This window comes from Castor canadensis, chromosome 12 (assembly GCF_047511655.1).
Source record: "Castor canadensis chromosome 12, mCasCan1.hap1v2, whole genome shotgun sequence".
Classification (NCBI taxonomy): Eukaryota; Metazoa; Chordata; class Mammalia; order Rodentia; family Castoridae; genus Castor; species Castor canadensis.
In genome coordinates, this window is record NC_133397.1 from 34,608,578 (window position 1) to 34,635,825 (window position 27,248).

At 40.1% G+C, this 27,248-nt stretch overlaps 1 protein-coding gene across 12 annotated transcripts in view; it reads right to left on the reverse strand.

Annotated features, from left to right (window-relative positions):
* Positions 1-27,248, reverse strand: part of Slc8a1 (solute carrier family 8 member A1) — a 358,556-nt gene that overhangs the window by 280,563 nt on the left and 50,745 nt on the right. For 8 of the 12 annotated variants that reach the window (XM_074049566.1, XM_074049560.1, XM_074049562.1 and 5 more), the window contains exon 1: positions 18,789-18,810. The exons of 3 other annotated variants lie outside the window; for them this stretch is intronic. The gene's annotated coding sequence lies outside the window, so the exon portion shown is untranslated. Of the gene's footprint in view, positions 1-18,119; positions 18,314-18,788; positions 18,811-27,248 lie in introns of those variants that run through there. One more of the 12 variants, XM_074049567.1, reaches the window with a different exon arrangement.

Genomic DNA, 27,248 nt, shown 5'->3' on the forward strand with positions numbered 1-27,248 from the left:
AATTTCCTCCTTGTTGCTCAAACAGATTTTCTTTTAAATTTTGGTTAGTACATTATCTTGGAGAAGCTATTTCTTTGACAAAATTATCTTATTAGGATTCATGACTTGCAACTCAAATTCTGAAAAAAATCCTACCAACATAAGATGTGATGATTGTCTTAAATTCTGGAGTACACCTTACACTGTAGTTCATGAACTATCCTACTGTTCCAAACTTACTTGGGAGCACAAATAAATCTTCACGCTTGTCTGCAATCAAAGCTCAAAGGTATTTGTTCTTATGAGGAAAAATCCACTGTAAATGCAGTATTTCCACATATTAAGTATAGTTTTTCAAGCATGTTTTGATGAAAGCACATTTACTTCTAATTTTCAGCAAGCCCAGGTCTCCTGATCTGTTAGCAGATGGACAGCTGATTCACCAAGCAGAGCTCTTCACATCTGTATACACAGCCCACTTTGGGACATGTAGGCTGCAACAGGAACCAGACCATTGTCTGCAAAATGAACAGGAGATAACCGTGGCCTGGGCCTAGTTGTGTATAAAGCCTAGCAGGCTGTGAAATCAGCCATAAAATGTTCCTTCTCAGTGTCACTCTCATACTTTCCATGGTCATTTCAAAACACATATTAGTTCTGTAGTAGGCTCAAATGACCAAAATATGCAAGAGTGATGATTCCATCTAAATTAGCTCATGTGGCATAACAAAAATGACCACAAAGTATACATATGATGAAGGGCTGTAGGCAGTTAAACATATGGCAATAGTCACTGAGCAGCACAAAGGATGGTAAGCAAAGTAGTGGACAGAGCCACCACAGCCCTAAATTCACCACAAGCTCATACAAAACTCAGCCTTGACCTCATATCACCTCTGCCTCCTGGGCCTGGGGTATGCGGGTTAGTGTGGGACAGGAGGGTAAGTGTTCCTCATGGCTTGGGAAAAGTTAAAAGAGGAGCTGGGTTAGAGGCTCTCACAACTTCAAGTTCACTGAGAGCCACACCACTTTTGCCTATGTTCCCCAGCCCAGGTTTGCTGCTGATGGTTTACACGGAAAACTGCACCAGGACCCAGGAGAATTCCCCTGTTCAGCACATACAGGCAGACCCTCCGTGACCCCATCACAGTCTAAAGCCATTTTTAGCTCATCACTAGTGGGAGATTGGCTTCTTTGCATTTCTCCCATGCTAAAGACCAGCAGAAGGTTGCAACAGTCGACGGGTTCAATCTAAGTGAAAGACTGGAAAACAGAAGAAACAGGTTTCCAAGGTATGCAAAAGTTCCTGGTCAGTCTGTCAGATTGTTCAATCATTGAAGGACTTAGGTGAGTTGTAGGAGCTTTGCTTAAAACATTTATCCAGCTTGCAACAAGAGTGGAAGATGTGGCTCCAATTCCCCTCTGCCTCTTCTTGTGCCTTAAATATTTATGTGATTAATATGAACTTTAGAATGACTAATTCTGAGAATTCACCAGGGCCCAAAACAAAGTATCTGTCTTCACTGAGTTTATATTCTAATGGGGAGGGAACAAAAGTAAATATAAATGTCAGGTGATAACATGTGTTGTAACAGGAGAGGGAAGAATCAACATAAGGACAGGAATTGGGTGTGTGTCAGCACATGCTCACCTATGACATGCATGATTTTATATGAGAAGGACAAGGTAACATTTGAGCAATGTCCTGAGGGAAGCTAGAGATCAAGCCTTGTGGATAGCTGCAGGAAGAGAATTTCAACCACAAATAAAGGTCATAATGGGTAATAGTGCTTGGCATAGTCCAGAACCCCAGAGAAACCAGTGTTGGGATGGAACAATGTAGAAAGGGGTGGCGCCCAGAAGATGAGAATGTAGAAGAGTGGGTCTAGGAGGAATGGATCATGGAGAACTGAGGTACCAGCTTTGAAGGGGAGGAAGACAGGAATCCTAGGATTGTGATCAGAGTGTGATATCTGATTTCCCTTTTAGAAGGGGCTCTCACTTGGTCTAGTGATGAACAACCTGTAGGGGGAAGAGTGGAAGCAATGAGGCCAGCTCTTGCCTACTATAAAAAGATCTGAATTATACTTGATCCCAATGCCTGGAAGCCATGCAAAATTAAACAGCAGACAACTAACATTTAAAACAGAGGAAAGAAACTGTACAGTGATCCTTTTGGAAGGTTTACAATTGAAAATGTCTTGGAAAACTGTAAAGATTAGAAAGTTTAAATATTTATAATAAATAATAGTACTGAAGAGAGACTGAAGAATGATTCCAACCTGTGTCTGTCTCCTAGACTTTCAAATTACTGCTAAACTCATTCCATTTTTCACAGTTCAGTCAAAATGTACTTCCTAAAAACCAGATATAGGAGGGAAGAGGAAGGAGAACTACCGTGGGGGTAAATCTAATTAAGATATATTTTATGTAGGCACATATGTAAATATCACAATGTGTTCCCCCCATAACTATTATATGCTAATAATACAAAAATTAAAGATCAGATGTGACACTCCCATTCCCCTGAAAACCCTTTATTGGTTGTCTGTTGCTTGCTGCTCTGTACTCAAAGACAAAACCCCTCAATAATCTGTTCGAGACCTTTTATGAATGACCTCTGAGCTCCAGAATACAGAATCTTTCCATTCCCTGAATGAAACAACACTTTCTTAGCTCCAGGACATTTCCGATTATGTTTCTGTGGCCAAAACTATTTTGATTCTCTCTTCTTAGAATCAAGTTTGAAATAAGCACTATAGCAACTCATAGATAATTTCATGAGGCTGATATTAGATTCCATTTTAAACACTGTTATAGACATCACACTACATGTATCAATTATATCTAATATTTACAGTAACCAGCATTTCTATGTCACACAAGTCCTAATGTTGTTATTTCTATGACAATCCTTGCAAACTCTACCCCATGGAGTTGTACAATGCATAGGACCCCAACAATAACCCTATACAGTAGGTACTATGAGCCCATTTTGAAAGTGAAATAACTGAGGCTTAGACAGGTTAAGTACAAATACAAAGCTCCTCATTTAAGATTCAAACCCTGGGAGCCAGGCATGGTGACATACTCTGTAATCCCAGCTATGCAGGAGGCACAGGTAATAGGACTGAAGTCCAAGACAAGCCTGGACAAAAATGTGAGACCTAATCTGAAAAATAAAGCAAAAAGGACTGGGTGCTTGACTCAAGTGGTAGAGTGCCTGTCCAGCAAGCATAAGACCCTGAGTTCAAACCCAAGTACACCAAAACAAAAGCAAATGAACAAACAAAACCAAGAAAAAAAAAATCAAGCCATGGTCTGCTTCAAAAACTGATATAATGTACTGGTATAATTTTCTGTTCCACTGTATCACTCCTGATAGTGTGTGAAGTAATATTTGACATCTACTGGGCTTGGGCTTGAAGTAGCCCATTGGAAAGCCTCTTGGCTTCCATTTGAGGTTAGGAGGGCCTTGTTAGCAATAGTCTTGTGGAAGGTTTCTAACAGCCTGCTTCTTATCTTATAGATTAGAGACTCAAACAGACAAGTACCCATGGCTGTGATATAACACGGGGCCTGGCATGTTCCTAGAGACAGCTGGCTCATACTCCCTGGCCTTTAGCAATCACCTGGCAACCTCTTCCTGTATGCACTGTCAGAACAACCTCTGAGCTTGGCTAAGAAAAAGCCCCGTCCTCCATCCCTGACCTAACCCCCTTCTCAACCTATGCTCTTAGCCAAAAGATACCAGGTATATAATGGTGAATGGATCAGTAAAAATCCATCATCAGTATGAGAGATAGAGGAGAGGGGCTTCTGAAGTTACCTAAAAATAACAATTATATCCAAAAAGTGACAGCATTATAATTTGTCAACTCTGTAGACCCAAAACACTGAAGCAACTGGAAAGAACTTTCTGGACTTCAGTTTCTTTCTTTAATGAATTAATACCAAATCCAAATGCTTGTGAGGATATGGGAATAGGTATTATGTAAATTGGAGCTCCCTTTTTCCTCCTTTGTCTCCTTTCTTTCAGGATCCTTTTCCCTTTTGTCAGATTCAGTCAGTTCTACTTTATTATTCTCACATTCCCCTCAAATATATATTTCTATAAAAATTAAACAGGACGATAAGAACAGAGATTGTAGGTATATTGGTGCCTATCTTTCTTTTTTCTGCCTTGATCTACTTAGTACTGGGACAAGGGTAGGCTGACTTTTATGGTGAATGCTGATCAACTCTTATGTCTATGGGCAGGTTTCATTTAGGACTATCCATTACATCATCCAAATGCATCTTAGACAGAGTAAGTAGTAAGAACATTTGAATTATCTTCTGTTAACTATTTACTTTAAAACAAAGCAAACAGCTGGATCACTTACAGATTCAGACCTGAATGATACTAATAAAAGATGGTGGAAAGATACCCAGCTATCAGTCATCCAGCCACCTGTGCTGAAGGGAGCAGTCACAGATACAAGAAATAGAGACACACACAGGCAGAACAGACAGTGTCACACTACCTCTGTACAGGGCAAGGAAGAGCCTCCACAGCAAAGAGGCCTGAACAGAAGGGAGGCAGCAGAGTGTCTGCTCTCTTTTAGAGGCTGTAGCCAGTTTTGACTGTCAAGGAGTGCCTGACTCAGAGAAATGGAATATGCTGGCACTCCCACCAGTCTGGTGTACTGGATAGCTTAATCGCATTCTGTTGATTGGCAGTTGGGATTAATCCAAGTTGCTGCTTGACTCACCTTCATCAGGACCTGGAATTCCCTTCTATGTAACACTTGCTTACTGAAAGCCTCAAAGCTAAGCAATTAATTTGTTTCTAAGGCAATGCTAATGCAAGAATAAATCTTTATCTACAACTGAGGCAAGCACTTCCAAAGGCTTCTAGACAAAGAGACAATCAATGCCAGAGTATGAAGACTTTTGTCATCCAACATCCCATCCAGGGTACAAATTACTGCCTTGGCTCCCAACCTCAGACTATCAAACTGTGGCCAGACTTCAGGAAGGAACTTAGTTTCCACAGTGACTTTCTGCTACTACCTAATTAACATCATTTTTCCAAAGAGTTTCCTCTCTGCTATTTGATAAATTGGGACAGGTCCTATAGGAGACAAGCTGTGAGAGGTCAGGCGAGGAACTTAAGCCTTTCTGCCTAAACTTACAAAACTGGAGTCAGGATCTTATCCATGTAAGAAAATACCTGCCTAAATTGTTCAGCAAAGGAAGCAGCTTGGGTAAGGATCAAGCAATGTGACTTCATAAACAATAAAGATGGATTTAGGACTCAGGATGATGAAGACACTGTTGAAAAGTCATGTTAAGCACCCTCTAGATCTTTTCCCTAGTTTTCTGCATAGCACTTATTACTGTAAGTGCTATATAATTTATTCAATATTCTATTTATTGTCTTCCTTTCTCTAGTAGACAAAAACTCTGTAAGAACAATGATTTTTATTTATTTTTTTTCCACTGATGTATTCCCTGTCCTTAGAGGAGAGCCTGGAGCATGGAAGAGGCACAGCACACACCTATTGAATAAAATAATTATCACAGGGTCATGTGCTGATTCACCAAATCTTTGGGCTTGGATTTAAAAATACTCTCTATGTAAAATGGCTATGCCCCAAAATGAGCAGAGGTCAGCAATAGAGTGAAAAAACAAATCAGTGTTAGCCAAAGGAGGGGAGATATGTCATTCAGGCTCACAGTAAAGAATCTCATTCAGAAAATCTGATCTCCAGAGGACTTGGGCCTCTGAGACCTCTTCTTGAGTACCTGGTTATGGGTCTTCCTACACCAGTTCTGGTTTATTGATTGTATCTTCTTGGTTGAAAGGGACCTAACCACTATGAGCATCCTCAAAGATGCATGTCTCCTCCTCCTTTCAGTATAATTAAAAGACATCAGATTAAACACCAATCAAAAATCACCTCCATCATAGAGGAGCTAGAAAATGGGAAGAGCACCAAAATTTTAAATTTAAACATATTAACTCTGCATGCCAACATGAAAAAGTGGGTAGGAGAAAGAAAACTGGAGAAGAGAGAAAGTCTTCCAATAGAAAATAAAGAATCCAGAGAGAAGTTGCTCTGATAATCTTGGGATCCATGTGGAGGCAGCAAGGATTGTCTTGGAATGATTATGCCAGGAACACAGAGCAAGGATCAAGCAGCTCACTCAGGGCCACTGATTGCAATGAGGATTGAGCTCACTGATGGAGCTTGTGCATTACCCCAAATGCTAGGTGAGTTGCTTTGACGTCATACTCTCTGACCTTTCTGACAGTACTGTAAAGAGGTCTATATTATCATCCTCATTTTAGAGATTAGAAAAATAAATAGTCCATAAAATAAATTGATAAGATCAAACAGACTTAAATGACAGCAAGAATTTTAAACCAAGCACTTTGCATCACACCCTGATGAATTTTGTTTATTCCCACTACATAGGTTAATAATATCACTCTTTAGGGACAAAGTTTTCTGTAGTTAATTTCAAGTTACTTACATAAAACAAGTAAGTATAGATAGGCCTTCCTTCTCACCTGAATCAATGTATATAGGTTACTTTATCGCATCAGGGCTTCACATGTTTTCTCCTTCTGACTCCTGCCTCCTTATGCCCCAAGGAAGAGTTTTGTTAGCACTCATATTCATCACGTAGCAAAGGAAAGATGATCTATTTGGAGGATCATCAGCTGAAGTCTGGGGTCTGAAATCATCATGTAGCAAACTCAAGGTTTTCTATTTGCTCAGGAGAAAGAAAATAAAGAGAAATGCTAGCAGTGAGGAAGCAAAACTAAAATAAAAGATAGGAATGGGCCATGGGTGGGAGACGGGAGGATTGATACAGAATTCTGTCACAAGAAGCTAATACTTTACTACTAATAAGCCAATTTTTTTCTTAAGAATCTCAGTGCAGGTTACAAATTTACTGTCTTGAATTCAAGACTTTTTGTTTTTAATTTTAAAACTGGTTAGTAATAAAAAAAAATGCAAAAACAGTACACTCATTCATGGTTTCACCTGCCAAACTGTTGTTAATCACACATACATGCCAGACACATGTGTGCTTTGACACTGTTTCAAAGATAAGTAAGATCATCTCCAATCAGCTCACATTCTAGTGGGAATAACTCACAATCAAGGAATGAGTCCCCTTCCTAGAACACAGAACTTTTCCATTACTAGAGAATCTAGGAGGGGAGAGACTTTCTTAGCATTTGAACAGTGATGCTAAACACTGAAGTAAATGTCCTGGTTCCTAGGCTAATGTATCTGAGGTCTTGGGTTACTAAAAGTGAGCACAGGGCAGAAATCTTGGATCTCTCAGCACATGTTCCTACAACCAAGAGGTTTCAAGTATTGTTAGCTCCTGGAGTCAGGGCTTTGGAACATCATCTCTGTACTCTATGAATCTTCCAGGGGCCTACTGATGGACAGTGATAACTATTTTAGATAATAATTTGTTCACCATCAACCTTGAAGAGAAAGAGCAGTCCTCTTTGCATATTTGACCTAACACACTAAAAAAGAATGAGGTTATACACACACTTTTTTATCAAGGCTACCTAAAAATAATTTGCACAGAAGTCTGTTGACATTTAACCTTAACATATATTTCTAGTTCTAGAGGAAATGAACTCTTCATATAGTCATCAAGTATCTACTGAGTGGCCTCCATGTTATTTTAGAGATAACTGACACATGATCCCTACATTTAGTGAATTTACAGTCTACAGGTGAAAGCTACCATTAGTGACCATGAACGCTAGAAAGAATAAGAAAAATTCCATAATGGCAGGGATCAAAAAGATGACAAAAACTGAACAGAGTAACAGGACCTTTCAAAAGGAAGAAATGAGGTGAATAAAAGCAGAGAACAATGCTTTTCCCAATTCAGTTCATTTATGTATCACATGAGAAACTCAACAAAATGTAGATTTCTGGGTCCTATAAGTATAAAATAGGTCTAAAGAGGAATCCCAAAATTTGAATTTTCACAAGTACCCAGTTAATTCTGAAGTAGTAGTTTTGCTGCCACCTTTAAGGGCAGAAGGGCATAAAGGGAAGAAGGGAGCAGAAAGCAGAAATTGCTCCAAGGCTAGGTACGTGTTCAGTATACACATGTTCTGGAGAAAGGCACACTCACTGGAAGGAGGTGAGTGTCTGAAAATCAGAAGATGTTGCTTTTCTAATATCAATATGGCAACAATGTGAAATAATGTATCAGATGGACTTTGCATCTCACAGACTGGGACACCAGGCAGTATTTAAATATGAAGCCCTTGTGAGGGTGTGTGTGTGGAACATGGCAGATTGCAGAGTACTCGAGAATGAACCCTAATAAGAGGTCCTGGGGGCCCCAAAAGGGGCAATTAATGCCCTGAAGTAATTTATGAAGCACCTACTTCATAATTTTTCTGTGAGTGAGTTCTTCCTTCTCTTAGAAGAAAGATACAAGAATTGCTAGGATACTGCATAGACATGTGACCAAGATTTGGGATAAATGAAAGTCTTCAAAAACCTATCCAATTTCCATATGCAGTCCCTAAGTAGAGGTAGAAAACATGCAGGAACACGAGCCCCAGACCGGAAGACTTGGGTGGTAAGGAAAGCTGTGTTCCTTAAATTGTAGCCTCTTTCTGGGGCATCTCTTACTCCCCCTCTTTACTTCCACTCAAGAGTAAATCTGATCTGTGCAGGCGTTCTTATTGCTTTCTAGTCTGCCTCTTGGAACAGGGGATGTTGAATAGATTTCAGTTTCAAGCTGTGTATGAACACCCAGAATGATTTCTTTTCATCTTTTTTAACAAGAAAAAGATGGTTATATGAACAGTGGCTAGTGAATTTCATGAGCTTTTCCCCTGAGTCATTAAGTTTCATCTTCAAGTAGATAGCTTTTTGGGAGATCGAACCCTGTCACCTTGAGATTTGCAAGTCTTTCAAATTTTCCTGCATAGTCTCAAACCACAGTCCTTGGAAAAATATGATGTTCTTGAGAAAAGCAGAAGTAGGAAGTAAGGAAAATATATGAAAAATAGCCAAGTAGATAGATGATTATTTAATGGTGACCCTTCATCAATGTCTATGTGACAACTTTCTGAAGTTACTGACAATAACTCAGTGGCTTGGCTCTAAAGTCAAGTGTATATTTACAGGGAGTTAGTAAGTTTTTAAAAAGGGAAGTTAGCTAAGAAATGAACTTGTTAAATTTGATTATTCAGAGGAATAAGTGGAGTGTTGATTCTTTTGAGAAAACAAAAAAAATTTACACCCATCTCTGAGCAGTTTTTGAAAGAGTTTCTTTATTAACTAGGACATCTAGTGAAGGTGCTATTTAAACTAATCCTATACACCTATATTTGAAGAATTTTAAAGATATTGGCTTAAGCTCTATGGTTTTAATGTTAACTATGCTGATACCATTGTACTATTGTCTTTTTTGTGATAGGCAAGGATCTATATTGCAAAGGAGGAGACATTGAACAGGTAGAAAAAGGTCAGTGAAAAAGAAATGCTAAATATTTAATCATTTAATTAATAAGTAAAGATAATTTCTGCCTATTAAGCCTTTGATTAAGTAAGGATCATTTTCATCAATATTAATGACCAATAAGGTAGCATTCATTCATTCATTCAACAAACACCAAATGTCTGTTATATGTCTGGCAATATGTAAGTCCCTGGGGCTAGAACCATGAGATAGTCAAATATAATCTCTCTCTCTTTGTGGAATTTATGATTGAGGTCAAAGATAGATAATATTAATTTAAATCATAATCAACTCCTCCATAATTATTAACTTTGGTAAATGATATGAAGGAAAAACACAATCTTCCAAGAGTGAGTAGTGGAAGATCTGACCTATTAGAGCGTTAAGGAAAGTTCTGCTGAAGAAATAACATCTGAGCTAAAATTTAGAAAGCAGCAGGAAAACAGGCAAAAGGTTGCTGAAGAGCAAGGTCTCCAGTCAATACCTTCAACCATTAACCTTCTCTATAATGGGATTGCTCACAAACCTACCCTCTTTGGATATGTGGGGTAGGAGATCATGTTCGGAAAATACTGAAAGCAGCTTTTGTAGTTTACGTGAGACTTTCCCTCTTGAATACCAGAACCATCCAACAGCAGTTAATTGCTTTCTGTCATATTGCTGGAGTCAATGTGGTAGATGAAGAGTCACTGATCTAAAACCCAATAGAAATGATTGTTGGTCTCAGTCCTACTGACCATCACGTGCCTTTGGACAAGTCACTTCCATTATCTCCAACTCATCTATAAAATTGAGGAATTCTGCTAGCAATCTGCCACAAGGATATTGTAGCCCTACGCATCAGCATTTAAGGTCATCACAGGACCTGTCTGCTTTCTAGGTTTCCTGTTCCTCAGAGTTAGCTGAGCCACTAAAAGAAGATTACTCAAATAAGTACCATATTTCCTTTCTCTTGCTTTTAGACCTGTCCTCCATAATCTACCTCAAATGCCAGCTTTTCCTCTATATAACTATTTTTTATTACTGGGATGGTCCTTAAAAGTCAGTTAACTTTGCCTCTTCCTGCCCCTCTTTTCCCAGTAAGAAAATGCAAGACTTGATAACTGAAAAAAATTTCCAGAGCCACACGTCACAGAAGATGTGACCTGTAAAACAAGGTCCCTAAGTTTCTAGGCCACTACACCAATTTCTAGAATGCTCAAGCCCATTGATGCTGCGTATGTATCTCTCACAGTCTTCAGTGTGTGTCAGGAGTTGAAAAACCATGGCCAATGGGCCAAATTCAGCCTGACACCTGTTCTTGAAAGGCCCATGAAATTAAAACGTTTTTTCCATTTTAAGTGATTGGAAAAAATATTTTATAATATGAAAATTATGAGATATTAAAATTTCAGTCTTCATAAATAATGCTTTATGGAACACAACCTACCCATCATTTACGTATTGTCTATGGCTTCTTTCTTGTTGCAAAAGCAGAGTTGAGTGTGCTCAACTGTGACCCACAAAGCCCAAAGTACTTTCTTTAAGGCCATTTAAAAACAGTAAGGTGCATATATAGTGATATTTGGTATATGTCATTATATATGTACTTACTGCCCTCTACCTTCCCATGTGACTGTCCCACTAATTAGTATATTCATGAAAAGCACACAGGCAGGGACAGGGGCTCTCTCTCACTATTCATCTCCCAAGTTATGGGAAATGGGGTTGATATGATGAGGGTAATCTCTTATCAAACACTCACCAGAAACTGTACTATTAATTTATTATTCCTTACAAAAAGATACCTTTGTACCATTCTTATTATTGCCATTTATTAGATGAGGAATGTGAGTTCAGAGATAACTTGCACAATGTTAAATATACCACCTATTATCTCAAATAAATAACTCATGAATGCATCAGTTGACTTCAAATACCTTCAGTATGATACCCTAGAGTCCTTCATATTTTTAAAGTCAATATCCTCAAAGTAGAATCAAAGTAATAGTCTCTTTCCTGCCTGGGCAATCCTTGCTAGGCATCAAGGGATTCCTGAGGCCAGAAAACAGGTGCATTTTTGGAGGTCTTAGACAAAGAAAAGCAGAAGATGTGACTTGGGTGAAATGGCTTATAGATTCTACTATCTCCTATTTCACTCTTACAGTCATTTAATTTTATATAGTCTTCCTTGATTATTTGTAAAACATAAAACCTCAAACAAAACTAGATGGTGTCTTATGTTTTTTCAGTGATGATCATGGTAACAAATAATGGGAGCACTGGTGAAAAGAAACTCTTAAAAAGAGCTTCATATACTAGCAAAGAAAGATAGCAAGGCATCATGCGAAAAGAACCACTGATTTGGCCTAACATCAATTCACAATTTTCAGCTCTGAGATACCCCAAACCCCCAACATTTGAAAGATTATTTTGGAAGAGTGATTTAAAAGATTTGAGAGGTGGCACCTCTCCAACCTTATTGGATGGCACTCACGGTGGAGGCTCTTAACATACAAAGTGTGTGTTCCATTCCCCAAACCTGTTGCTAAGACCGGATGCTCTACCCTGAGTGGAGTAGTGACCCAAGGTCACTAGAAACTAGATAAGCTCAAGGGATAAAGCACAGAACCATTGGTGATAAATAACTAAACAACAACCTGGGATGGTACCAAAAAACATAATCAGAGTTAAAAAAGAACAGGCTGGCCTGCCCCTTGCCTCACCTCTGATTGTGGATGCCCCCCTCTTTCAAAGCTGAGCTTAAAGTGTAAAACACATTTATGCAGTGGCATATGTTCCAAACCCACTGTTTTTTGTTTGCTTGTTTATTTGTTTGTTTTGGGTTGTCTGTGTGTGTGTGTGTGTACTAGGGTTTGAACTCAGGGCATTACACTTGCTAGACAGGCACTCTACCACTTGAACTTTCTTTCCTCATCTGCATTCTCTGAAAAGCTCAGAGAATGAGCCTTGAATACACTGAATGCTCAATAAATGTCCTGGCTGGATTGATGTAAATTGCTGAATCGTGCCTTGGTTAGGCTCTTGCTAAACTTTGTCCCAGCAGTCCTGGTCCATGGATCCTCCTCTTATACCTCCCAAAGAGCTGTGATTACAGTCACGATCCCCTGTGCCTGGCCAGATCCATAGTTCGGATGTTATAGTCCTGACTGGAACACAGAGTAGATCTGAAGACTCTGGAAAGAGCCTTGATTTTGCCCTTGTCATAGATTAACTGGCACATGGTTTACATGTTTTAAAAATGAGTAGGTTTTATTCATTTTCTAAATATTTTTCTCTGTGAATAAACTAAAATGCATCCTCCTTCAAGAAGCTATACTCTATGCTCTTTTTTCCTTTCAACTCCTTCAGCATTTTGCTCAGCTGAGTGCAGAGATCTATCTCACTGAGTCCTGCTATTTCATGTCCGGGAATTCTAGATCATGACAACCTTAAGAATGGAGAACACTGTAAAAACAGCATGGCTTTGGACAGTCTCACTTACTAACCCTCGGACGAGGTATTTAACTGAGCCTCAGTCTTCATCCTCTAATCAGGATAACGTTAGGTGCTTCCTTGCAGGGGTACTCCTGAGCCATGACAGAGAACAAGCTAAAAGCTACCAAACCAGTTCCCACCCCATCATGAAGGCTCAGCAAATGTCAAATAACTTCCTTTCCTCATCTGTGTTCTCTGAAAAGCTCAGTGCAGAGCCTTGCATACACTGAATGCTCAATAAATGTCCTGGCTGGATTGATGTAAATTGCTGAATCACCACTTTGTCTGTTTCATTTCATCTCACTTTGGATTCACCCAAGAAATTATTCTGACTTCACAAGCAATGATATTTCCAGAGTACGCTTTCTGTTTACATTTTTTAATTAAGATGGAGTCTAATATTTACATTTATTTTCCTAGATCTATTGCATGTGTGAGAAACTATTTGTCTGAGCTGGTATAAACTACATTTTCTAGGTTATCAGTGTGAATATTGCAAAATATTTTAGTAGAATTCATTCAAGATTTTAAGAATATCCATTCATTCTAGAGAAAATATTTTGCCCATTTCTCAGAAGACTGAAGAAGGCTAAAGTTTCAAGAAAGTAGCCAATTTTTGTTGCAGAGTAAAATTTCAGGGTGGGAGTTTATCTTTGCCTTTCTTTGGCTACTCTCTACTCCATTCCCAGGTGCCCAGCAACCTTACACTTCCCTATTAGAGCAGTCTTCAGGGCACTCATTGGGCAGAAACCTAGTTTTAAAACCTCTTTCACTTCCTCTACATTTTCCTGTGTTCCAGGCCCTCAGGACTTTCTATCTGCCAGCCAATTGCATAAACCAGTCCAAGTCCAAAAATGAACATATGCTAATGACTTGTGAGAATTCAGGGTAGCTTTTTCTGGGGGAACATCATTATGTTTTATTAAGGATCTACTAGGTAGGATTCCTTCATTCAAATGAATAGCTTTAATGAAATTGTAGATCCTATGTTAGTCACTGGATAAACACTTTGAACCTGGAAGTATTTTGTCCACTGCTGCCTGTAATCTACTTGTCTTTCACCAACCACAAAAAACATTTTCTTTGCTTCAGTTGCCACTTAGGGCTTCTCTCCTCTCACACAGTTCCTCTCCTTCTGAAATTGGTTAGGAAGTTTCAGATAAAGTCAAAATGCAATTCCCTTTAAACCTTTGTTTAAAGGTTACTTTTTAAACTCTGGATGAAGCAGATCAAAGGACAATTGCAAATGTAGATATAAAAGCACTTAGGGTTCCATACAGAGCTGCCTGCAGAGACAGTTTAGGAATATCACTTGAGACAGGAAGGACTGCAAGCAACTGTCTTTCCAGGTTGACTCCACACACTAGAAAAAGACACAAGATCTTCCTATTGGTATCCTGAACTGTTCTTGAACAAAGCGGACCAGGAAGGGTTTACCCTAAGAATCACCAGATCTGAATTTAGGCTGTTTGATTCACAAGTTCTACTGAGAACTTAATCATTGATTAAAGTCATCAAAATATACACTGCTTAAAACATATTTTGTAATGTTATGTATTTATGTGAGAGTCTGAAGAAGAAAAAGAGCAGGAAAGAGAGAGAGAGAGAAAGAGAGAGAAAGAGAGGAGAGAGAGAGAGAGAGGAGAGAGAGATCCTATTTAATGAGGCCCCACTGGACTAGCCCTGAGTCCAAATCAAAATCTCAAAGGCAAACATTGAAAGCTCACATTTCCAAAATCTAGTCCATCCCAATGGGTCAGAAAGCACCTGACATTTGCTTCCACTAAATTTTAGATATGTCTCCAGGGAAAAGAAATCCCTTTGTTCAGAGAGAATAATGGAAACAGCTAGTTCAGCAACCCACTGGCCTGGTCAGCCACAATTACTACTGAGAATTAGAGCTGAAGTGACAGACAGCTAAGGGAGCTATATAGGATTCTGGAATCAAGACAAAGTCAGGGAGAATATTTGCCACAAGAGGGAGCAGCAGAATTTGGTCAGCTGGGAGACTATTTGGTAAAGATTATGAGGAAAGGTCTACCCATGAGGTGTAGGAGGTTATAATGGAGGTTCTAGCTTGGAAGTATGAATATTGAAGAATATTTTAGTAAAAGATATTACCCCAGAGGCAAAAAGAAAAAAAAACAAATGATGAAAGGAACAGGAAGAGCACCGATAACAGTACATTGATTGCTAAATTCTTAACAAATGTAAAACAACAATTTCATTTTTATTTGAAAGCAGTATACACACATACACTGCAGAAATACAAAACATGCATCCTATGTGCTCTACATTCACAGTAAATTTCTTTTTTTTCATATATAATTTCAATTTCTGTTTGGATCTTGTTTATTTCCCTGCTGTGTGGGCAGGCAGCTTCTTACCTACCTACTGCTCCCCCTCTACCTGAGGCCATCATGGAAAAATGTCTGGTCACACTGAATGGCAACATGAAAATCAGATGTTAAAGTCTTAAATTGATAGCTACATCCATGAGCAAAGTGAATGCTTTATGTTGCTTTTGGCTTTTTTTTTCTATGAACTTGTTTTTTAATGGAGGAATGCAACTTTATGGGATCTGCAGAGCTGTTCTCATCATTTATTTTGTCAAAGAAACAGATTAAGCACTAAAGGGAAGGAACCATGCGTTTACTTTGCAAGATAAATAAAAGTCTATTTTTGTCTGATAAAAAAACATGTTAAATATAGCTTGTTAACAAATGCTGAAGCTCTCTTGGAATATATTTTGTTTTCTCAAAACATAGTAAGCTTGAAAGAGCAATTAATGTAATTCCTGTAAATTAGTCCTGTAGGTGTTCCTGACTATACCTCACCTTTCCTTTTGTAATTTTATTGGGAGTTAAAGCCCTATGATTGCTCTGGTCTTTCCTTCCCCTTCATGGTCAACAAAAGGTTATCTAGTTCTTTATCGAAATCTAAGATGATCCAGTAGAAATTATTATCTAGTAATGGTAAAGTAAATAGACAGGTAGGTAGCTAGGTAGATATAAGGCACACCTTCGTATTCTTTTAGTATATTACTCTCCTCTGCCAGCCCTGGGTTAAGCTTTCAAGACAGAGTGGATTAAGCCTGACTGTCATGGACACTTGCATCCTTTGCAACCCTTGCACAGCTCACCAGTGAATAATGGTTTACCTCTACTCAGCCCTTTCTTTTTTCCTCTTCTATTTTTCTAGGAATTAATCATCATTTTTTAATTAAAACACAACTGCCATCATAAGACGAGAAAAGATCAGGGCTCTTGTTATAATAGGTTGGAGAAATCTTAGCTAAAAAGCCCTGTGATCCGAATGGATTCCTTCAAGCAGGCAGAATTTGTAAAATGAAAATGATTTAAGAAAACACATCTTCCTTCTTGGTGGATTAAGTGGGTCCTCCCCCATCAGCTCAGTCACAGTCCCAAAGATGGAGCAAGCTGTCCTTCCTTCTTCCTGCCTTCACACCCAGCTAATCTTCCAATTAAGCAAGTTGAGCAAACCCAGAAAGCTAAATCTAACTAACCCAGGTTTTGAAAGAGGAACCTAACACTAATTGTCCCTCTTTTGGGTTTGTGTTCTTATCTGAGATGATGAAGCATCTAGATTCATTTTCTTCCTTCCTTTTCTGACTTCTTGTAGGAGAGCTGAGAAAGAAGAAGCTGTGAGACTTGTGTGTGCCTGTGTGTGTGTGTGTGTGTGTGTGTGTGTGTGTGTGTGTTTGTGTGTGTGCTAGGAGGGTGGGTAAAGGTAGAGGAACACTTTCTGATTCCCTTTAGGAAACCTTCCCATGTGTCCCAGATTGTGGCTGTTCAACTGCTTGTATTTGGTGATACTCAAGTAATGCCTTGAACCAGAACTGATCAGAAATCTCCACCTACTTAGTGAGCTCCTCCATGATCAGAATGCCTGTACTGACTTCACCAAATCTGTCATTTTTTTAAAAGCCTCTTCCACTACACCTCCCACTGATATCCTTTTTTCTCTTTTTAGTCTTTACACCTCCAGCAGGACAAAGTTTGTGTTGTTATATTCACAACCACTAGTGGCTGACTAGCAGAGAGGTAGAGAGTGCCTTCAAGGGAGCCAGGCTAAGGGGGGGTTAAAACCATCTCTAGTGCAAAATATGACTTTCTTTCCAATGACTGCATACAATATGCACATTGCTTTTTTCAAAGAAAAATTATTTGTTAAATTTGATCACCCCTGCTCTCAATCCAACCAAATCCACTTTATTTGGGGAGGGAAATACGAATTGCCAGCCCAAGTCATTCATCAAACAGGGACATAATCCACGGGGGGTGGGGGGTGGGGCAGAGAATTAAAGAATCAAGGATGCACATATGCTGTATTTTTAAAAGCATTGCCTTGAAGGATTTGGTTTCGCGAGCTGACCATCCAGCTATAAGACCTCCTTCATCTTCATGAAGGAGGAGCCAAGGAGATTCCCACATCTCAAATACAGACCATTTCCCTAAGAGGCAGCACAGCCCCGGAGGCAGGAGGCAGAAAATGCAGCTGCAAAGTTCCTTTTGAATCTCTTGAGAAAGATGCCTGTGTGTGCAGAATCCCCAACACACATCACGGCATAATGCCCGGGAACGGGAACTCTATAGCCCCACTCCCCGCCACATTTCTTCCTTCCTTGTCTATACCCTCTGCCCAGCCACACCTCCCTCTTCTTCGCATTCCGTGGTGAAGGAGCACCCAACGCCCACCAGCATAGAGGTGGCTCGCAAGTGTGGCCTTGGGGAAGACCCCAGGGATTACCAAGACAAGGGATGGCCAGTGGGTGGGGACGTCTGAATCCCCAGCAGCGCTGCTTTCCGGATAGATTTAGTTCTTCGCGCCCGGGATCCTCAGAGCCCAGCACGGTGCCTGGTGCAGCATCCCTCCTTAGCCCTTTCTTCCTCCAGCGTCTGCACTAGTTGGCAGGCACCCTCATGTCCACAACCACCAGCCCAAGCAATTCCACTCCGAGAAGCGCGGACACCCAGAAAATGTGCAGGCGCGCGCGCACACACACAGATCCACACACAATCTAGAAGCCAATCTTTTGCCAAACAAGGGGAACAGCCTTATGAACAGCAAGGGGGAAACAGTTCACTGTCTCGGACTGAATCCCTTCTGATTGCCCATTCTGAGGTTTTTACCTGGTTTGAGGAGTATGGATGGCTTCTACCCGAATCCTCCAAGCTAGTAGGCAATAAGGACACTCTTTCCTTTTAAATAGCTCCCGATCAGGAAGAGGTCGCTCCCATCTTCTGGGAGAAGCACAAAGCAGGCGGCGGCGGACCGACTCCCGTGCAACGCCGGCGCGAGCGGGAGCGGCGGCGGCTGGCAGCGGTGCGCGCGGGCGGGAGGCAGCTAGCGCGGAGGCCGGCAGGCTGGGAGGGCCGGGGCCGGGCGGCGCGCACGCTCCCCTCCTTCCCTCCCTCCTTCCCTCCCTCCCGCGCACACCCGCCTGCCGCCCGCAGCCTCGCACTCGCTCACAAGCGCGCTCGGCCCTGCCGCTGCGGCCCGGCGGATTCCCTGCGTCCCGGACCCCGCACAGTCCCCGGGCACCCAGGGCGATCGCGCGCGATGGAGCCGGCGCGGTTTTGGAGCAATGAGCCGGCGAGGGAGCCCTGCCAGCCTCCCGGCCTCTGCTGCTGAGAATTTTTGTCAGTTTCCTCCCCGCCCCGCAGTGCGTTCTGGCTGCGCGTTAGCGCTCTCTGGGGCACCCAACCCAAGGATTACAACGCACAGACAGGCGCTGCAACTTTTCTTTTGAACCTTCCATGCCTCATCCACAGACAGAACCAGATTCCCCACTCACCTACCTGTTTCTCACCTCTGAATTTCTGTATCTGTTACTCCAGATATATCTTTCTCCACGTTTTACCATTCTGCTAAAGGAAGCCTTTTTTTATGTAGCAAAGGAATCTGGGGGATGTATCAATGATTTTTGTTTTTTAATGTCTTCACTCCATGTTTTTCCTACATAGCAGATATGCACAAGTATACGCTAGCTACTAGATGCTAACACAAGCAAATAAGGCTGGGGAGGGCTTGGGGCGGGGTATTCCCCAGCCAAGAACTCTGAAAGACACTCCGTGTTGGTATTTCAAAGATTGCCTGCAGCTCACTTGGGAATAAAGATCAAGAGGCTGTTTAGTTTGAAAGCTGTGCCGCTTTTAAATTACAGAGAGGAGTAAAATCTTAGCATTAAGATTAAGTCAAGAAAGACCTAATGCAGCAATCGACGAACCATTCATTGCCTTTTCCAAGAGAAGCATTATCATTGCCAATCTATCACTTCCCCATAATTAATAAAAGAGCATTGCAGCAGGTCCTTGCTCTCTTGACAGCTCATTCATCCTTACAAATCCTTAATGACTTGGCAGGATGAAAGGCTGGACCTACTGGGGAGTTCACCAGCTCCCAAACCTGGCTTCTCATCAAACACACCTGGGAATGCAGACACTGATGCAGACTCTGATTGTGGTAGGGCTTCAGTGGAGGTTTGCAGTTTTAAAGTACCAGTAGATATTAGGCCCTTGTGGGTTGCCAAGGTGTGGGGGTCAGGAGCTGCTATGTGGGGAAGCTGTAGGGGTAGCTGCAAAGCAGAGGCAGAGAGTTTAAGACCTTTGGTGGAGATCTTCCCAGTACTTACAGTACAGCACTGGCAGTCAAGCTTAGGAAAAGAGATTCCGACTCTAGGAATTCCAGTGTGACTCTTGCAGCAACGGTGTTGGGATGGGAGAAGCAGCCCTCCTATGGATCCATGCCAGTGGCTCTCAGTCCTGACTGTACCTCACATCTCCTGGGGAACTTAAAAAATTCCAGTACTTAGGCCACACCCTAGACTGATTAACTTGGAACACCTTGGGAAAGGATCCAGACATCAATCATTTGATTTTATGTTCCCTGGTCCATTCCTATGTGCAATGAAGGTTGAGAACCACTCTAGGCCAGTACTCCTTAAACATGGTGTGGCTAAGACTCACCTGGGAATTGCAGTTTCTTACTCAGGAATGGGCCAAGGGTCTGCATTTCTAGCAAATTTACAAGTGCCAGTGATACTGTGTTAATAGGGACTGCACTTCAATTAGCAGGGTCTGTTGCATCCACCAAAGATTTATGGATGCTAGGTTTGGTAAAACAAATTCCAAACTACTTCTTTTCCTGCAAATTTGCACAAATTCTTACGCTTCCCCAAGAACATTTTTCATTCTTTGCGGAGTTACATTTTCTTGGAAACCCTGCCGCTGTCCACAGAGTTTTTGTTAGACTGAACAGACTACTGACATGTGGGGAGACACTGAAGGTCACCATCTCTCTGTTAGAGCATGTCCTCAGCCAAAAATTGCTCAGAGTCCTGACTTCCAGGGAGTGTGAGAGGCAGATATTTGGCTCACACTCAATGAAAGGGGCTTGGAGAGAAAAGTGGCTGCCTTCTAAATGCCACTACTGAGAAGGGCTTGTAACTAAAGACTCCTCCACTCATAGGAAACAGAACACAGGTAAAGAAGGAAAGAAGTGAAAGAACTAAATGAAAAAAATGTGAGTGAGAACTATCTCCTTGGAATAGATTTTGTGGGAAGGATGTGGCCTGTTATTATTTTTATGGGCTACTTCATGAAAGCTCAGATTTTCTTGGACGTGTGAATGTCTTTGTGACATGGGGTGGCCAGACCCATGTCTATTTTCCAGTGATGCCAAAAGCCCATGTTCTTAGCAGCTGAGAAGGCATTAAGGCTACATCTTGGTCATCTTTATTCTTCCTCTTTTCTAGCTTAAACTAATAGTTTAATTTGGATTTTGGGGGGAAAACCTACATTAAATGGTCTTCTCTTTTTCTAGACCTTTTAAGAGGGAGCCTAGTGCCTAATGATTTTGTCTCCTTTTTAATTTGGCTCAAGTTCTGAGCCCTTAATTTTCTTTGCCTTTCATTTTCCATTAAAGACATCTTCATAATGGTTCCAGGGCCCTGTGGCAGATCAAACCTTTGGCTCCCTCTTCAATGTCACATGTGACTGGATTCTTATTTGTAAGAACTATCAAAGGCTACATCATGGGCACAAGACTGTGAGAGACTAGGGCTGTAAGGTCATGAAATACTGAGGCTACTGCAGGCTGCAGCTTGCAAAAGAAACACTGTATGGAAGATGGTAGGGATTTATATCCTAAGACCAATAGTCTTTCTCATGTATTGGTTACTATTCTTTCTTCTGATGTGGGATGTAGATCACCTAGATCACCAATTTCCACTGTTACCTAACCAAAGATGTGTTGCACAACCATTTATGGGGCTCCACAGGAATATCACTAAGATTTAGTACATTCTAAAGGTGGTTTAGATTTTCATGAGCTATTTGCTAGCAAATCATCAGGGGATCATCTAGCAAATTCATTTTCTGTCTCCTCATTTGTAAGCTGAATCTCTACTGATTTCTACATTTAAAAAAGGTAGTACAGCATTTAGGCCCTGTCAGTGAGTGAAGCTTAGCAGTAACCATTTCCCCATACCTAAGAACCTGAGGTGGACTACTGGGCCCTTTCTTTTGTCCTTCAGAGTTTTTGCTTTTGCTATTGTTTGTTTGTTTATTTTGCAGTACCAGGATTGAACCCGGGGTTTTGAGCACTCTAGGCAACTCCTCTACCACTGAGCTGCACTGCATGTCAACTTTAGGTTTTCTCTGTTGGTGATTAGATCCACTGTTCCATGCTTTAGGTATGACTGTGGGCATTCTTTGTTGACTTCTAAGTGCTGGTCTTCCTTTTCCTTGGAGTCTTGTCCCCATACCTGCAGTTAAAGTATTGCTTCTCTGTTTTATTTTGATCAGTAAATACCAGTCTTACCCTCACACAATAGTTGGCACTGCCAGTGTACAAAAATCTACAGTGAGAGGGCATCCTTCCTGGTAGATTTGCATTTACAACCCTTCTCTCCTTTGTACCATAACTGAGGTGCTACCCACTTCCTCGGAGTTACAGATGAATTTGTCACCGTCTTGAAAATGAGAGACCTACAATGCTACATTTGAGCAACTTATATTCAAGGGCTGATCTTGCACAAAATCCTGACTTTCATTTTCCATTTTGCTCCTTATTACATGAAAAAAAATCGATCTATATCCCACAATTTTGCCAATGGAAACTTAATGGCAGAATCATTATCTAGAGAAAAGAACCTCTGTCTGGTTAAGAGTTAAGGCTTGGGAGTCAGAATACTGGGTTGGACTCATATCTCTGCTCTGACTATGTGACCTTGGGGAAGATTCTTAACCTCTGGAACTTGATCATAAAATCTCCTTTAAGAAGTTGCATGTATATACGTGCTAGGGATAATTCTTGATTATGGTACTTAATGACTTATATTGTTTTCAGTGGTGGTAAAGTTCTATAGAAATTCATCCGTATAAATAAAAACACGAAATCATTGAGTTCTGTATAATCATGCCTCCTCATTTTCGATAATGATTGCGCTGTGAGTTTTGTTTTTACAGAATACTGTGCAAGGACTAAATGGGGAAAAGCACATTGCTTCATTAGGAGAACACTTCCTTCTCTGCAATGAAAGACGTTACTTGCACTTTCTCATTGCATGAGGACATACTGTGGTTATGTTCATCCATGATTCTACTTTCCTTTATTCCTTTTATGCCTGCTTATCAACTTGATCTCATCTCCTTAAATCTGAGGGTAGAATTTCAGAGAGCCATTTTTAACAAAACTCACTGCAACTAAGATTTTGGTTGTCACATGAATTTTAACAGGGGACTTGATCCGTAGGACATAAGCTTCTTCGCTAAGTTTGCACAGACTTTCCTCAACACCAATTCAAGGACTCTCCATCAAAAGGGACTCAAGATGAATCCCCTGGGGTGCTCTGTGTCAGGCACTTGTTCCTCCTTATCCACTGCTGAAGCACTGTCCCTGAGAGATCAGCTATTTCAATAAATCTGCTCTCTAAGGCATTGTATATAATATAAGGCTCCCTCACTGCATCTTCGATTGCTGGCCACTGATTAGAATCTTGAGAAATGCCAGTGTTTTAGTGGTTGCTGCAATGCCCAAACAGCATTGAAAATGGTCATAATAAAAAGACTTATGGGGTAAGTAGACTGACCAAACTTATGGATATTCTTGATCCATGATTTTAACGATGCTGATTCTGCTACCAGAAGTGCCTGGATAATGAAACTATATGTTCTGTCCCTTTAAAAATTCAGATCTGTGCAGCATAACTTAAAAGAGTTTTCAGTAACCATGAGCAAGTAAAGTTCAAAAACTACATTCTATTTTCTCTTCCTTTTTTGTGGGACTGGGTTTCCTCTTTCTTTTAAATACTGTCCTGTCACATAAAAAGCTTAGCCATCTTTGGATTTGTTTCAACATTTCCAAGAGTGCGTAGCAAAATAAATGGTGAGTTATTTATGTAGGCATTAAAAGTTTGCTGCTGATAATTTAATTTTCATATTCTTATTAACTAGTTGGAGAAACTATGATTATTTTCATTTTATAGATTGAGAAAAAAAGTACAAAAGAATTTGCTCAGCTCTGGCTGTACATATGTACTAGCTGCATTTTTTTTTTAAATACTGAAGCCCAAACCCCATCCTTGAAGATTTTCTTCTTATGGTCAGAGGTCAAGTCTGACCACTGCATGTGAATGGTAGTTATTTTTGTTTTCCAGGGTTTTTTAGGGAGGTTGTTTTGTTGTTAAGTTCTGTGGGTATTTCTAAGATTCAGTCAGACTTGGAAACCATTGGCCTAAGGTCAAATAGCTAAATGATAATAAAGACATATGAAAAGTCCCCCCTTACATCCAGCACAATGTGATTTTTATTCTGCTGTTCCGTTGAGTATGCATATGTAAGAATATAAAAAAATGAGACTATTCTTAGAGATTTAAACAAGCTTACATATGACCTAGGGCCTTTCTGAGTCTCACAAAGCTACATTAGCAGATGAGAAGATAGGATCAAGAAAGTCCAGTCCATGACCATAGGTCATCTGTCTATCTTGTTGAACGCTCACTTCCACCCCTGAAATCCCCATTTTTTGGTGCATGGTAGATGAATTAATAGACACATACTGTCCACTGTATATGAACTGGTCTATGTGAAAAGAAGATGGATTTTTCTTAAAGTAAACTCTGGCCCCTGTCCAATGCAAATTGCAACTCAATTCCAGTCACCCCCTTGCCACTGCCTTGCAGGCTCTGGGTTAGCAACTGACATAGTCACCATATCCACAGTCCTGCCTGGCCACCTGTCTGTAATGACAGACAGATTGTCTATGACATTTCAGGAAGCTGAACCACACAGAGATGGCAATCTGACCAAGCTGCAGGCTTGAGCTGTAAACTGACCCTTTGACAATTATCTCAGGAATTACTTATAAGCTCTCATTTGGCCAAATATATAAGCAATTCAGAGGACCTTTTATTTCCTCTGGTAAGAGAGGTTCATTAAACATGCAAATTATGAGGATTATACTTAAATTTTTTTATTGTTTTTCAAGAATAAAGGATCTGTTGAGCTCCCTTATTATGTGCAAAGTCATCAAATTAGAGCAGAGAAAACTAAAATACAGTTGACAGTAGTATTAATTCATTTCTTCATTCATTCATTTAAGAATTCATTCAACAAATACTTAGAAAGGACCTTCTGAGGACCAGGCACTAATGTCCCAGACACTGGAGAGACAGCAGGAAACACAGAAGTAAAGTTCCTGTTCTTTTGGGACTTGCATTCTAGTGGAAAAATGATAGACAGTAAGGAAAACAAACAAACTGACACATTATAGGGTGTCATATGGAAATAAGACTGGAAACAATAAAGCAAGGAAGATGGAATGAAGAGTTTTGGGATCAAGAACTAGTTTAGGTGGTCAATTTTTCAGAAACTTAAATGCTGTTAGGATTTCCTATTGACAACACCCCTACTTTTTTAGTACCAAAATGATGAAATGATAGAGAATAGTATTTTGTTCGTTGGTAATTGGTGTCTGTCCTGCACAGAGCTTCTTTTAGTAATTCCGATCTGAAAGCCATAGGACTGTACTAGGGTTAGCAACAATGGCACCTGTTTTTTCACCTCTGCTCTCAAGAATATATTCATTTTTTTCGTATCCTGGCTGTTTTCTTCTTTATTGTTGTCTATTTTTGTCCTGAGTTCATTTATCCATTTATTCATTGTGTTCTCTCTTTCACTTTGGTGTTTATACAGTGCTTCTATGGTTTCCTTTATTTCTTCTTTTGCTTTTTCAAATTCTCTATTTTTTACCACCAACAACAGGTGTTGGCGAGGATGCGGGGAAAAAGGAACCCTCTTACACTGTTGGTGGGAATGTAGACTAGTACAACCACTCTGGAAAAAAATTTGGAGGCTACTTAAAAAGCTGGACATCGATCTACCATTTGATCCAGCAATACCACTCTTGGGGATATACCCAAAAGACTGTTATTCCAGAGGCACCTGCACATCCATGTTTATTGCGGCACTATTCACAATAGCCAAGTTATGGAAACAGCCAAGATGCCCCAGCACTGACGAATGGATTAAGAAAATGTGGTATCTATACACAATGGAATTTTATGCAGCCATGAAGAAGAACGAAATGTTATCATTCACTGGTAAATGGATGGAATTGGAGAACATCATTCTGAGTGAGGTTAGCCTGGCTCAAAAGACCAAAAATCGTATGTTCTCCCTCATACGTGGACATTAGATCAAGGGCAAACACAACAAGGGGATTGGACTATGAGCACATGATGAAAGCGAGAGCACACAAGGGAGGGGTGAGGATAGGTAAGACACCTAAAAAACTAGCTAGCATTTGTTGCCCTTAATGCAGAGAAACTAAAGCAGATACCTTAAAGCAACTGAGGCCAATAGGAAAAGGGGACCAGGAAATAGAGAAAAGGTTAGATTAAAAAGAATTAACCTAGAAGGTAACACCCATGCACAGGAAATCAATGTGAGTCAATGCCCTGTATAGCTATCCTTATCTCAACCAGCAAAACCCCTTGTTCCTTCCTATTATTGCTTATACTCTCTCTACAACAAAATTAGAGATAAGGGCAAAATAGTTTCTGCTGGGTATTGAGGGGGGGAGCGGGAGGGGGTGGAGTGGGTGGTAAGGGAGGGGGTGGGGGCAGGGGGGAGAAATAAACCAAGCCTTGTATGCACATATGAATAAAAAAAGAAAAATGAAAAAAAAAAAAAAAAAAAAGAATATATTCATATTTTATAAATCTAACAATGACTGGTCCCAGGGGTTGCACATAAAATGACTGTATTTCATGTAACTCAGAGTTGATATGAAACTTCTAAGTGCCCCTTTGGTTTTTATTTTAAAAATAGCATCTTATTAATGCATTTAAATGGTCAGCTTTATGTAAGCGAGTTCTTATGGGTGATGCTCTTGCTATAGAGTCAACAGCATTGTTGAGCAGAGAAAAGAATACCACATGTGTAGCCTAATAATGGCTCAGTGTTTTTCCCCCAGATATCTGTCACACCTTCTTTTCCTTCATTCTTATCTGCAATCACACAATACACAGTCCATGTGTGCACACATATGCCTCTACTGACAACATACCACCTCATACACACATACTGTTACACAAACACACACTTGTTAATATTCGTGGTTCTTAACTGTGGCCAAATAATTACCAAAAATTCACCAAGTCAAAATTTGCAAATCTTCATGGAAATAATAGCTATCCACTTTTTAAAAACTTACTTAATACCATGGTTTTTGTCTGCATGTCTTTATATACTTAGTTTCAAGTCTATTTCAAGTCTTATTAGCTAAAGCAATTATGACCCGTGCACTGCTCTTCTTCAAATAAATAAATCATATATGAAAACTAAGAATATATGTGAATTTTGTATCTGTAAACATTAAGAGGGTTTTACATTTTTATTCCTATCTGGAATGTAGAAATTACTCAAAGAATTGGATGGAATATTATCCATAATAGATAAATATAACTTGAATAAATTATGAAAATTAGTGAAATATACCTCATTACAATACAAGTGTGTAATGAAAGATTTGCAGCAGATTTGCTGGATGGATTTTAAAATCATTTCAGCAGCAAATAATGCGTAACCTTTCCATTCAGATATATGAACTACTTTCTATGATGACTGAAAAAGATGAACAGGAACTTAATCTCACAGACTCAAGATCTTTGAAAATCAAGGGCTACAGACTCAGTTACATGCCTTTGAAGATATATCTTGCTAGCTTATCTGAGATATGTTGAAGTGGACCTGACC